General features: G+C 36.6%; 1 long non-coding RNA gene across 1 annotated transcript; it reads right to left on the bottom strand.

Annotated features, from left to right (window-relative positions):
* On the bottom strand, positions 1-15,321 carry LOC125653890 (uncharacterized). The gene is made up of 4 exons (XR_008796702.1): positions 15,235-15,321; positions 9,076-9,154; positions 5,063-5,143; positions 1-387 (listed from the first exon to the last, which is right to left on the bottom strand). It is a non-coding gene; the product is annotated as an uncharacterized LOC125653890 (long non-coding RNA).
* Positions 15,322-15,735: the final 414 nt, after the last annotated feature.

The following is a 15,735-nucleotide window of genomic DNA, read 5'->3' as shown; positions in this document are numbered from 1 at the left end:
TTTACTAAATTGTATTGCTTTTAATAAGTAATATGTCGAAAGAAGATTTTTGTCAATATATCTATGATATTTACCACTGAGAAATTAACACGTACATGATTCAATGTCTATATAGAAATATTTGTGTGTGTGTGTGTGTGTGTGTGTGTGTGTGTGTGTGTGTGTGTGTCATGCTGAAAAATTTTGCATGATAAAGTCAGTCTATCATCCAATGATTCTGGCAGTTCGGCATCCACAAATCCTACATTCTCCGAATGCTATTTTAGTAGTTGGCCTTCTGGGGTTGTTTGCCATGATTTTGGTGTAAACTACGGTACATCCTGTCGATCTCTGACATCTGAATCATTGCATCTGCATCTCCTGTGCTATATTCTTGCGGGGGAACATCTGGAAAATATCAAACGCTTTGTTCTCATCAAGAAAGGAAAAGCAATTGTGAGAAATTAGTGAAAGCTTTACAAAAACAGAGTGGTTCAGGAGATGATTGTGGAATATTGATTTCTTTTTTCTTAAATACATAACTGTAATTGTATATATTTGTTTTAATTATAAACATTCTCCATTCTCACTTCTTCATGGTAGTATGGTGCAAATTAAATGAAAATTTCACATCTACTTACATTTGCAAACATCAGATAGATGAAGCAAATATGAATCTTTACTGTGAAATTTTGGAGATTACCAAGCAGAAAGATATGATCTTCTGTTGATTACACATGAATACCACAGAGTCACCCACTTCTGCTTCATACTTCGATGTTTTATTCAAAATAAATACGAAAGGCAAACTTACAACTCAACTTTCTGATAAATGGGATAATTTAAGGTTTTATATCGTCAACTTCCTATATTTATGTAGCGATATTCCATTATCACCTGCATATGGTTTTTATATCTCTATGGTCCTTATAAAAATCTAGTTTGCCAATACAACCTGTCATTGGGTTATATGCTGTCTGGCTTATTTCATACCGATTATTAGGCCATTTAAGCACACTGATTTCGACTACGGATAAGTCCGTTAACCTGATCAAGATGTAGGGCTCACGGTGAGTGTGACCGGTCGGCAGGGGATGCTTATTCCTCCTATGCACCTGATACTACCTCTTGTGTGTCCAGGGGTCTGTGTTTGCCTAACTCTCTATTTTGTATTGTTGACAAATTCGCTATCGCCATTTACCACGTCTTTTTGTTACAAAAGTCTATATCAAAATGTTAATTATCTCGATAAACCGTCATGGCTGCACGTGATCAGTGATGTGGAAAATTGATCATTATCGATATCGGCGTACACCTGGACAGGGGTTACCCAGTATTCAATAAACAAGATAATTACTTAAAATGAAGCGTGGTCTTGTTGTTTTTACGTCTTTAAAATATTTCAGTTTAGCTATGGCTTCGCCACTGTTGAATTTCTAAGAAAATAGCAAATTATTACATACCACGGAAATCATCCGAAATGTACTCAGCAGGAAATCTCGAATTATTCTATTGTTTTATGGAAAAGTCCATAACAAGGAAGACAATGAGTGCAAAAAATGGCTTTGAAATACTCGTTGATCTTCGTTCAGTTAATGACGGCTCACCTACCAGGAAACAGCCTCGCGGTGCGCTAAATACCGACAGTGGACAAGGTTTATACTTAAATAACTTGAAACATACTGTGTATATGTGTCTTGTTTGTGTATTGTTTTGAAATGAAGCCTTATTATTGATAAAACTATTTTAATCATGTTAGAGAATTTTGGAAAAATAACTACAAGTTATTTTTACATTACGTTTGTACATAAAGGAAAGACAATTCTAACATATACAAGAAAAGTAACTCCTTCTCCCCAAGATGGCGGAAATTCAATTCATTGCCAAATTCGTTATAACGATAAAAATTCAAAAGAACAAAAGGTGGCGGTTGATCGAGAGTTGACTGTACTTTGTTTAAATCATCTATATAATTAATCAGGAGTGATAATATACAAATAAATGTGACGTGAAACCTAAAATATTGGTATACAATAGTGTAGTTTTTATCGATGTGATATGGAGGGTGATAAGAAGTTTGTTCCGCATTGAAAGTTTAGCATGGCCTCTTGTGTTTTTTAAAATCTTACAACAAACTTTTTATCATTAAAGAATAATTGATAAGCAACTACAGCAGTACATGAGTTTCATAACAATGAAAAATGGAAATAGTATTTCAAATTCATTAGAATGACTTGCATGATAGTCGCTTTAAGTCATAATCAGGAAGGGATTACTAGTATTATGAAAACACCTTCCGTAACATGAACATGACTTCAATATTGAAGGTCTGATACATTGACCAGGCAATAATAACGAATGCACGGTGAAGGAAACGATCGCTAGGATCTGTCACGATCGGAAATGGAACTCGAATCTTCCACACACTAAACAGTAAACAAGGTGGTTGAGCTTCTTCGAATGAACCCAGTAGACGCACACACGGCGAACGTGTTGGGAGTCTATAATATCAATTTCATTGAAGAATAAAGGAATATAAATGCTACGGTAAAAAGATATATAGGTATATATATTTGTTTCACAATTTCCTCACACGTCAGAAATTGTTGATCCTTTTGGGTTTAAGTTCCCACAATCTAACAGCGTATTCCTTGTGTCATGGACTCGTCGTTCGGAGAGAATCTACCGACGAACACAAACCGCGAATCTCGTCGTTATAACAGGTAGTGACAGTTTCATCGCCAAACGCTCGGCATCAGGTGTGAATAACACGGGTTCTCGGAGATGGCCTTAAAAACGGATGACCCGTGTCACAGTAGGTGTGGCACGCTAAAGAACTCTCACTGTTCAATGACAGTAAGTGCCGTGCAAAGGCCTACATTTAAAACCCTTCACCGGTCTTGGTGACGTCTCCATATGAGTGAAATTTTTTGAAAGACACGTTAAACAAGATACAATCAATCAATTGATATCTACTTCATATTTAGGTATTTCAATAATCATAGATGTTGACTGCAAACTAACATCATATGTGTAAGATCAAACAGGCCTCAACATACCTACTCTTTGATCAATATTTAATTGATATACATGTACAGAAGTAGTAGGCCATGTGTTTTTACGTTCTAAAACATCATCTACATATTAAAGTCCTCCGTTGATTAATGCTTAGCTATTATTTACATGTTTTAAGTACTAGTAAGTAGTATAATTTGTGTTTAAAAACTCTAAAGGGGGTTTGTTCCTGAGTGTTTGAGCAGCACAACTGCGCACAGTGCTATAATTGCAGGTAATGGTTAATACATATTCTATTGGGTCATGTATAATATATCTTTGCTACTTAACCCTATCCAGTTCAAAAGTTTTATGTCCAGTCCAATTTTGAAAGGGTTTTGAAAGAACTGTATTTTGTGGCGGATAAAATATTTAATTCAAAAAGATCTAAATTTGCACAAGTTTAGTTTTTGTTCAATCCAACGTATCGTCAAAGATTATACCCCTTGGCGTATACAAACTCTATGTACCAGCGTCTGTATTCTTATCAAACACGCTGGTGACGAAGCTTCCATTTGATATTCGCATTCCAAAACACGTTTACAGTTAAACAGTGTTTATTTCATAATTTAGTATATCAGTGTATCATTTTGTTAACGATGTAAATTATTAAATTTTTTTGTTTATTATGTAATATTGGTTATGCAATAGATGTTTCTTGATAAAGACGCGGGGTACGTCGAAAAGTTGAAGTTCAAATAACCATGCCGTTGCCTTTCCAGTGCTTCTATAAATTTCTTCTAGGTCTTGTATCGTTTTAGATCCGACACTTTAAAAGAATAGGATGTAGTTGTCTACTCTTATATACACAATAATATATACATACATACATACAGTGTACAGTGTATATATTGATTTGGTACGCAAGAGATTGTTCTGCGTATGGTCTGTTTTTAAATCGCGACAGGCTACTGGCAAACAAGTTCATCGTGCAAGGGTTTCAACAGCTTCGTTTAAAGTTAGCATTTCGCAAATTCTATGATCGTTATAACGATCTAATTTCAAATACAACCTATCATTGGGTCAAACGCTGTCTGACGTGTTACATAGCGATTTTGAAGCTGTTCTTGGCACACTGATTTTTGACTACGGATAACCCCGTTTTTCTGATCAAAATATAGGACTCACGGTTGGTGTGACCGGTAGACAGGGGATTTTTACCTCTCCTAGGCACCTGCTCCCACCTCTAGTATTTATTCAGGGGTCCGTTTCTGCCTAACTCTCTAGTTTGTATTACTTATAGGAGTTATAAGATTGATCATTGTTCTTTATCTGGGCCCCAGTGGCCGAGTGGTTAGAGCATCGCTCTCCAAATCACACGGCCTCTCACCTCTGTCGGGGCAGGTTCGAATCCCGTCCGTGCCGGTAATAAAGTGAGAAAGTTTCGTAGTTTACTTTCGGAAGGTCGGTTGTCTCTTCCCAGGCACACTGTATCTGGCTTCTCTCTTCCACCAATAAAAACTGGACGCCACCAGATAACTGAAAAATTGTTAAGTGTGGTGGAAAACATCAATCAATCAATCTTTATCTTCCCTTTTCACGGAAATATTTTGTAAATGACAGTACACGTATTATTTTTAGAAAATCATGCGCGAGGCAATGCTAAATCTTGGATACCATAGAAAGTGATTATCAAGGATACCTTATTATTGAAAGCCAAACTTACTTTACTGTGTAGATTTCGTTGCTACGATTTAAAATCTTCTAATGTTTGAAATCATGATATGTTATACAAATAGTATGATGTTAATCACATTTCGTATTCAATCGAAACTAGACCGAAATAGAGAGCAAACACAATCTGCAATTGCGAAGGAAACACAGTTTAGTTGTTAGTTTGATTTAGAATTTGGTATGATTTTAATGTCAATCTGTTCCTGGTGTAGATAATAAACACATTTACATTTTCGATCGTATTTTAAGGGATACGTTGTGGTCCGATAATACAAAAAAATGTTTAATGGGTTCTCATGAAAATTAAATATTTTGACAAAACTTTCATTTGATGTATAATAAAACAAATACATACCTTTAACGGTAAGAAGGATCAAGGGTTGCTATTGTACGCCTGTATATCTCCAGCCAAACTAGATACTGACTGTACACACACCTGATAATACATAAAATTTTGTTTAAATCATCTATATAATTAAACCGGAGTGATAATATAAAAATAAATCTGACGTAAAGCAATAAAAATGGCAATCAATAGTCTAGTATTTATTGATGTGTTATAGATATGGAGGGTGATCAAACGTTTGTTCCGCATTGAAAGTGTAGCATGACCTCTTGTGTTTTTAAAAAAAATCTTACAGCGAATTTTGACAAATTTTTATCAGTCAAAAAGTATTTGATAAGCAACTACAGCAGTACATGAGTTTCATAACAATGAAAATGAAAATAGTGTTCCAAATTCATGAGAATGACTTGCATGAGAGTCGCTTTAAGTCATAATCAGGAAGGGATTACTAGTAATATGAATACACCTTTCGTAAGATGAATATGACTTCAATATTGAAGATCTGATACATTGTCCAGGCAATAATATCGAGTGCATGGTGAAGGAAACGATCGCTAGGATCTGTCACGATCGAAAATGGAACTCGAATCTCCCACACACTAAACAAGGTGGTTGAGCTTCTTCGAATGAACCCCAGTAGACGCAGATACGGCGAACGTGTTTGGGAGTCTATATTATCAATTTCATTGAATAAAGCAACAGAAATGCTACGGTAAAAAGATATATAGGTATATATGTTTGTTTCACCATCCCCTCACACGTCCGAAACTTTTGAGACCATTTGGGTTTCATTTCCCACAATCTAACAGCGTATTCCGTGTGTGATGTACTCGTCGTTCGGAGAGAATGTACAGACGAACACGAACGGAGATATTATACACACGAATACGAACCGAGAGATTCCAAAGACGAACACGAACAGAGAGATTCTACTGACGAACACTCGTCTCAAGAAAAAAGGTTCCGATATCAATCGGATTTTCTTTGCTGTAAACCTCTCATTGGGATATGCCCTTAAATAACACACAACTAATAAAAGTTATAAGAAATCACTGATTGTAGTGTGAAGTAGCTATCACATTTAATGCATAGTATATACTGTCTTTACGGAGCATTTTCTATAGTAAGGACTTCTGCCACCCGCTGATTGATTCGGTGGGGTATAACAAGAAGCCGTATCACCCTCTCGCGTCATAGACGGACGACCAAGCATTGCAGTATGGTCTCGACCAGGTGGGCGAAAAATGATTTTTCAAATATGTTTAATGAACTTCCTTAAGATGAAACATCGTGTAAATTGTATTTTGGCGTCGTTCGGGATGAATCTACAGACGAACACGAACGGCGAGATTTCACAGAGACCACGAACGGCGATTTTCTACAGACGAACACTCGTCTCAAGAAAAAAGGGTCCGATCCCAAACGGATTTTCTTTCCTATGAACCGTTCAATGGGATATGCCCTTAAATAGCACACAACTAATAAAAGTCATAAGAAAAAATAACAAACACCACGGAGTCTACCTCCGCGGTGGCTTAGAGGTTAGAACGTTCGCCCCGCATGCGGAAGGCCGGGGTTCGAATCCTGGCCGCGACAGACCTAAGTCGTTAAAACAGCTAGTGACACTTTTATCGCCAAACGCTCAGCATCAGATGTGAATATCACGGGTTCTCGGAGATGACCTTAAAAACGGATATACTGTGTCACAGTAGGTGTGGTACGCTAAAGAAGCCTCACTGCTCAATGGCCGTAAGTGCCGTGCAAAGGCCTAAATTTGAAGTCCTTCACTGGTCTTGGTGACATCTCGATATGAGTGAAAAGCTTTCGAAAGAGACGTTAAACAAGATACAATCAATCAATCGATATCTGCTTCATATTTAGGTATTTCAATAATCATAGTTGTTGACTGCAAACTAACATGATATGTGTTAGATCAAACAGTCCTCAACATATGTACTCTTTGATCAATATTTAATTGATATGTACATGTACAGAGGCCGTAGGTCATGTGTCTTTTACGTTTTGATACATCATCTACATATTAAGGATCTCCGTTGTTAAATGCGTAGCTATTATTTACATGTTTTAAATACTAGTAACTAGTATAATTTGTTTTTAAAAGATCTTATTGTCAGATCTGAAGGAAGTTCGCTCCTCAGCTTTTGAGCACAATGAGCAGAATGCTATAATTGCAGATAATGGTTAATAGATATTCTATTCGTTCATGTATATTATATCTTAGCCACTTAACCCTATCCAGTTCAAAAGTTTTATGTCGAGACCAATTTTGAAAGGGTTTTGAAAGAACTGTATTTTGTGGAGAATAAAATATTTAATTCAAAAAGATCTAAATTTGCACAAGTTTAGTTTTTGTTCAATCCAACGTATCGTCAAAGATTATACCCCTTGGCGCATACAAACTCTATGTACCAGCGTCTGTATTCTTATCAAACACGCTGGTGACGAAGCTTCCATTTGATATTCGCATTCCAGAACACGTTTACAGTTAAACAGTGTTTATTTCATAATTTAGTATATCAGTGTATCAATTTGTTAACGATGTAAATTATTAAATTTTTTTGTTTATTATGTAATATTGGTTATGCAATATATGTTTCTTGATAAAGACGCGGAGTACGTCGAAAATTTGACTTTCAAATAACCATGCCGTGGCCTCTCCAGTGCTTCTATAAATTTCTTCTAGGTCTTGTATCGTTTTAGATCCGACACTTTAAGAGAATAGGATGTAGTTGTCTACTCTTATAAACACAATAGTACATACATGCATACATACATACATACATACATACATACATACATACAGTGTACAGTGTATATACTAATTTGGTACGCAAGAGATTGTTCTGCGTATGGTCTGTTTTTAAATCGCGACAGGCTACTGGCAAACAAGTTCATCGTGCAAGGGTTTCAACAGTTTCGTTTAAAGTTAGCATTTCGCAAATTCTATGATCGTTATAACGATCTAATTTGCAAATACAACCTATCATTGGGTCAAACGCTGTCTGACGTGTTTCAAAGCGATTGTTAAGCCGTTCTTGGCACACTGCTTTTTGACTACGGATAACCCCGTTTATCTTATCAAAATATAGGACTCACGGTTGGTGTGACAGGTAGACAGGGGATTTTTACCTCTCCTAGGCACCTAATCCCACCTCTAGTATTTATTCAGGGGTCCGTTTCTGCCTAAATCTCCAGTTTGTATTACTTATAGGAGTTATAAGATTGATCATTGTTCTTTATCTGGGCCCCAGTGGCCGAGTGGTTAGAGCATCACTCTCCAAATCACACGGCCTCTCACCTCTGTCGGGGCAGGTTCGAATCCCGTTCGTGCCGGTAATAAAGTGAGAAAGTTTCGTAGTTTACTTTCGGAAGGTCGGTGGTCTCTTCCCAGGTACACTGTATCTGGCTTCTCTTTTCCACCAATAAAAACTGGACGCCACCAGATAACTGAAAAATTGTTAAGTGTGGCGGAAAACATCAATCAATCAATCAATCTTTATCTTCCCTTTTCACGGAAATATTTTGTAAATGACAGTACAGATATTATTTTTAGAAAATCATGCGCGAGGCAATGCTAAATCTTGGATACCATAGAAAGTGATTATCAAGGATACCTTATTATTGAAAGCCAAACTTACTTTACTGTGTAGATTTCGTTGTTACGATATAAAATCTTCTAATGTTTGAAATCATGATATGTTATACAAATAGTATGATGTTAATCACATTTCGTATTCAATCGAAACTAGACCGAAATAGAAAGCAAACACAATCTGCAATTGCGAAGGAAACACAGTTTAGTTGTTAGTTTGATTTAGAATTTGATACGATTTTAATGTCAATCTGTTCCTGGTGTAGATAATAAATACATTTACTTTTTCGATCGTATTTTAAGGGATACGTTGTGGTCCGATAATACAAAAAAATGTTTAACGGGTTCTCATGAAAATTAAATATTTTGACAAAACTTTCATTTGATGTATAATAAAACAAATACACACCTTTAACGGTAAGAAGGATCAAGGATTGCTATTGTACGCCTGTATATCTCCAGCCAAACTAGATACTGACTTACACACCCTGATAATAGATAATAGTTTATTATCTATGTAAATTATCTATATAATTAAACCGGAGTGACAATATAAAAATAAATCTGACGTAAAGCAATAAAAATGGTAATCAATAGTCTAGTATTTATTGATGTGTTATAGATATGGAGGGTGATCAAACGTTTGTTCCGCATTGAAAGTGTAGCATGACTTCTTGTGTTTTAAAAAAAAAAATCTTACAGCGAACTTTGACAAATTTTTATCAGTCAAAAAATATTTGATAAGCAACTGCAGCAGTACATGAGTTTCATAACAATGAAAATGAAAATAGTGTTTCAAATTCATGAGAATGACTTGCATGATAGTCGCTTTAAGTCATAATCATCAAGGGATTACTAGTATTATGAATACACCTTTCGTAAGATGAATATGACTTCAATATTGAAGATCTGATACATTGTCCAGGCAATAATATCGAGTGCATGGTGAAGGAAACGATCGCTAGGATCTGCCACGATCGGAAATGGAACTCGAATCTCCCACACACTAAACAAGGTGGTTGAGCTTCTTCGAATGAACCGCAGTAGACGCAGACACGGCGAACGTGTTTGGGAGTCTATATTATCAATTTCATTGAATAAAGCAACAGAAATGCTACGGTAAAAAGATATATAGGTATATATGTTTGTTTCACCATCCCCTCACACGTCCGAAACTTTTGAGACCATTTGGGTTTCATTTCCCACAATCTAACAGCGTATTCCGTGTGTGATGTACTCGTCGTTCGGAGAGAATGTACAGACGAACACGAACGGAGATATTATACACACGAATACGAACCGAGAGATTCCAAAGACGAACACGAACAGAGAGATTCTACTGACGAACACTCGTCTCAAGAAAAAAGGTTCCGATCTCAATCGGATTTTCTTTGCTGTAAACCTCTCATTGGGATATGCCCTTAAATAACACACAACCAATAAAAGTCATAAGAAAAAATAACAAACACCACGGAGTCTACCTCTGCGGTGACTTAGAGGTTAGAACGTTCGCCCCGCATGCGGAAGGCCGGGGTTCGAATCCTGGCCGCGACAGACCTAAGTCGTTAAAACAGCTAGTGACAGTTTCATCGCCAAACGCTCAGCATCAGATGTGAATATCACGGGTTCTCGGAGATGACCTTAAAAACGGATATACTGTGTCACAGTAGGTGTGGTACGCCAAAGAAGCCTCACTGCTCAATGGCCGTAAGTGCTGTGCAAAGGCCTAAATCTGAAGTCCTTCACTGGTCTTGGTGACATCTCGATATGTGTGAAAAGTTTTCGAAAGAGACGTTAAAATAGATACAATCAATCAATCGATATCTGCTTCATATTTAGGTATTTCAATAATCATAGTTGTTGACTGCAAACTAACATGATATGTTTAAGATCAAACAGTCCTCAACATACGTACTCTTTGATCAATATTTAATTGATATGTACATGTACAGAGGCCGTAGGTCATGTGTCTTTTACGTTTTGATACATCATCTACATATTAAAGATCTCCGTTGTTAAATGCGTAGCTATTATTTACATGTTTTAAATACTAGTAACTAGTATAATTTGTTTTTAAAAGATCTTATTGTCAGATCTGAAGGAAGTTCGCTCCTCAGCTTTTGAGCACAATGAGCAGAATGCTATAATTACAGATAATGGTTAATAGATATTCTATTCGTTCATGTATATTATATCTTAGCCACTTAACCCTATCCAGTTCAAAAGTTTTATGTCGAGACCAATTTTGAAAGGGTTTTGAAAGAACTGTATTTTGTGGAGAATAAAATATTTAATTCAAAAAGATCTAAATTTGCACAAGTTTAGATTTTGTTCAATCCAACGTATCGTCAAAGATTATACCCCTTGGCGTATACAAACTCTATGTACCAGCGTCTGTATTCTTATCAAACACGCTGGTGACGAAGCTTCCATTTGATATTCGCATTCCAGAACACGTTTACAGTTAAACAGTGTTTATTTCATAATTTAGTATATCAGTGTATCAATTTGTTAACGATGTAAATTATGGTGAAGGAAAGGATAGCTAGGATCTGTCACGATCGGAAATGGAACTCGAATCTCCCACACACCAAACATGGTGGCTGAGCGTCTTCCAATGAACCCCAGTAGACGCAGACACGGCGAATGTATTGGGAGTCTATATTATCAATTTCATTGAATGATAATGTAATATAAATGCTACGGTAAAAAGATGTACATGTATAAGTATATATGTTTGTTTTACAATTGCCTCACACGTCAGAAATTTCCCACAACCTAACAGCGTTTTCCTTGTGTTCCGTACTCGTCGTTCGGAGAGAGTCTACAGATGAATACGAACGGCGAGATTCTACAGACGAATACGAACGGCGAGATTTTACAGACGAATACGAACGGAGAGAGTCTACAGACGAAAACAAACGGCGAAATTCTACAGATGAAAACGAACTGCGAGAGTCTACAGACGAATACGAACAGCATGATTCTGCATACGAATACGAACGGCGAGAGTCTACAGACGAATACGAACGGCGAGATTCTACAGACACATATGAACGGCGAGATTCCACAGACGAATACGAATGGAGAGATTCTATAGACGAATACAAACGTAGAGATTCTAGAGACGAATGCGAACGTAGATATTCTACAGACGAATATGAAGGGAGAGATTCTACAGACGAATACGAACGGAGAGATTCTACAGACGAACACGAACGCAGAAATTCTACAGACGAATACGAACGGAGAGTTTCTAAAGACGAAAACGAACGGAGATTTCCGATCTCAATCGGATATTCTTTGCTATAAACCTCTCATTGGGATATGGCCTTAAATAACACACAACTAATAAAAGTTATAAGGAATCACAGAGTGGAGTTTGAAGCAGCTATCATATTTAATGCATAGTATATGCTGTATCTACGGAATCTTCTCTATTGTATGTATTTCGGCTCCCGCCGGCTCGATTGATTCGGTGGGTTATAACAAGAAGCTTTCTTAGCCCCTCGCGTTAGAGACAGACGACCAAGCATTGCAGTATCGTCTCGACAAGGTGGGCGAAAACTGATTTTTTATATGTTGAATGAACTTCCTTAAGATGAAACATTGTGTAAATTGTATTTTGGCAATTCTATGGTTTTAATTTTAATTGTTGGTGTCGTTTACATCTTAGAATGGAAATGCATTGATGTTGGAACATGATGACAATACGCATTCTCATTAATATGTCGATGTATCCTGGTGAACTAAAAAACAACAACAATCACCATGGAGTCTTCCATATCTACTCACCGCCGCGGTGGCCTAGAGGTTAGAGCATTCGTACCGCATGCAGAAGGCCGGGATTCGAATCTCGGCCGCGACAGACCTAAGTCGTTAAAACAAATAGGGACAGTTTCATCGTTAAACGCTTGGCATTAGGTGTAGCTGTAGAACTGTAGCTCTGTGAGAAAAAAATATTGTGACGGATAGAGAGCTACAGATCTACTCCCAATAAAAACCTTCGATTTACAGCGCACAAAAAGCTGCGCCCGGTTGAGGCCTGATATCGTTGTATTCTTGTGTTGCTGTCACATAAATTTAATATAAAAAATTCTTAACATAGTTTCCTACTATACTTGTGTCCAAATATACCTTCAAATATTCAACCGTGCGCAGCTTTTCGTGCGCCGTAAATCGGAAGTTTTTATAGGGGTGGATCTGTAGCTCTCTGTCCGTCAAAATATTTTTTTCAGAGTGCTACAGTTCTGCAGCTACATTAGGTGTGAATATCACGGGTCTTCGGAGATGACCTTAAAAATGTATATGCGGTGTCACAGTAGGTGTGGCACGCTAAAGAACCCTCACTGCTCAAGTGCCGAGCAAATGCCTAAATTTGAAACCCTTTCAACGGTCTTGGTGACGTCACCATATGAGTGAAAATTTTCGAAAGAGACGTTAAACAAGATACAATCAATCAATCGATATCTGCTTCATATTTAAGTAATTTAATAATCATAGATGTTCACTGCAAACTAACATCATATGTTCAAGATCAAACAGGCCTCAACATACCTACTCTTTGATACGTTTTTATTGATATACATGTACAGAGGCCGCAGGCCATGTGTCATTTACGTTTTGTTCGATCATGTAAATATCAAGGTCCTCCGTTAAATGCTTAGCTATTATTTGCATGCTTTGAGTACTATAAACTGGTATTTGTTTTTAAAACACCTTATTGTCAGATCTGAAGGAAGTTTGCTCCTCAGCGTTTGAGCAGCACAGCTGCACACAATGCTATAATTGCAGATAATGGTTAATACATATTCTATTGGTTCATATATATTATATCTTTACTACTTAACCCCATCCAGATCAAAAGTTTTCTGTCGAGTCCAATTTTGAAAGGGTTTTGAAAGAATTGTATTTTGTGGGAGATAAAATATTTAATCCAAAAAGATCTATATTTACACAAGTTTACAGTTTTTTAATCCAACGTATGGTCAATAATCTTACCCCTAGGCGTATACAAACTCAATGTACCAGCGTCTTTATTCTTATCAAACACTCTTGTGACGAAGCAGCCATTTGATATTCGCATCCCAGTACACGTTTACAGTTAGACAGTGTTTATTTCACAATTGAGTATATCAGTGTATCATTTTGTTAAGAAAGTAAATCATTAAAATTTGTTGTTTATTATGTAATATTGGTTATGCAATAGATGTTTCTTGATAAAGACGCGGAATACGTCGAAAATTTGACGTTCAAATAACCATGCCGTGGCCTCTCCAGTGCTTCTATAAATTTCTTCTAGGTCTTGTATCGTTTTAGATCCGACACCTTAAGAGAATAGGATGTAGTTGTCTACTCTTATATACACAATAATGTATATACATACAGTCTATATACTGATTCAGTATGCAAGAGATTGTTCTGTGTGTGGTCTGTTTTTAAATCGTGGCAGGCTACTGGCAAACAAGTTCATCGTGCAAGGGTTTCAACAGTTTCGTTTAAAGTTAGCATTTCGCAAATTCTATGATCGTTATAACGATCTAATTTGCAAATACAACCTATCATTGGGTCAAACGCTGTCTGACGTGTTTCAAAGCGATTGTTAAGCCGTTCTTGGCACACTGCTTTTTGACTACGGATAACCCCGTTTACCTCATTAAAAAATATAGGACTAAGGGTCGGTGTGACCGGTAGACAGCGGATTTTTACCTCTCCTAGGCACCTGATCCCACTTCCAGTATATATTCAGGGACCTGTTTCTGCCCAACTCTCTAGTTTGTATTACTTATACGAGTTATAAGATTGATCATTCTTCTTTATATGGGGCTCAGTAGCTGAGTGGTTAGAGCATCGCGCTGAAAATCGCACGGCCTCTCACCTCTGTCGTCGCAGGTTCGAATCCCGCTCGTGCCGATAATTAAGTAAGAAAGTTTCGTAGTTTATTTTCGGAAGGTCGGTTGTCTCTTCCCAGGTACACTGTATCTGGGTTTTTTCTTCCACCAATAAAAACTTGCAATTGGGGCCGTCAGATAACTGAAAAATTGTTAAGTGTGGCGGAAAACATCAATCAATCAATTTTTATCTTCCCTTTTCACTGAAATATTTTGTAAATGACAGTACACGTATTGTTTTTAGAAAATCATGCGCGAGGAATGCTAAATCTTGGATACCATAGAAAGTGATCATCAAGGATACCTTATTATTGAAAGCCAAACTTACTTTACTGTGTAGATTTCGTTGTTACGATATAAAATCTTCTAATGTTTGATATCATGATATGTTATACAAATAGTATATTGTAAATCACATGTCATATTCAATCGAAACTAGACCGAAATGGAAAGCAAACACTATCTGCATCTGCGAAGGAAACACAATTTAGTTGTTGGTTTAATTTACTATTTGAGATGATTTTGATATCAATGTATTCCTGGTGTAGATAATTTTCAATCGTATTTTAAGGGATACGTAGTGGTCCGATAATGCAAAAAAATGTTTAATGGGTTCTCATGAAAATTAAATATTTTGACAAAAATTCTATTTGACGTATAATAAAACTAATACATACCAGTCACGGTAAAAAAGGATCAAGGGTTGCTATTGTACGCCTGTATATCTCCAGCCAAACTAGATACTCACTGCACACACACCTGATAATACATAATACTCTGTTTAAATCATCTATATAATTAAACAGGAGCAATAATATAGAAATAAATCTGACGTAAGACATAAAAATGGTAAACAATAGTCTAGTATTTATTGATGTGTTATAGATATGGAGGGTGATAAAACGTTTGTTCCGCATTGAAAGTGTAGAATGACCTCTTGTTTGTTTGTTTTTTTCCAAAAAATCTTACAGCGAACTTTGACTAATTTTTATCATTAAAAAATAATTGATAAGCAACTACAGCAGTATATGAGTTTCATAACAATGACAATTGGAAATAGTGTTTCAAATTCATTTGAATGACTTGCATGATAGTCGCTTTAAGTCATAATCAGGAAGGGATTACTAGTATTATGAAAACACCTTCCGTAACATAAGCATGACTTCAATATTGAAGGT

This window comes from Ostrea edulis, chromosome 7 (assembly GCF_947568905.1).
Source record: "Ostrea edulis chromosome 7, xbOstEdul1.1, whole genome shotgun sequence".
In the NCBI taxonomy this organism is placed as follows: Eukaryota; Metazoa; Mollusca; class Bivalvia; order Ostreida; family Ostreidae; genus Ostrea; species Ostrea edulis.
This window is presented reverse-complemented; position numbering and strand designations above follow the sequence as displayed.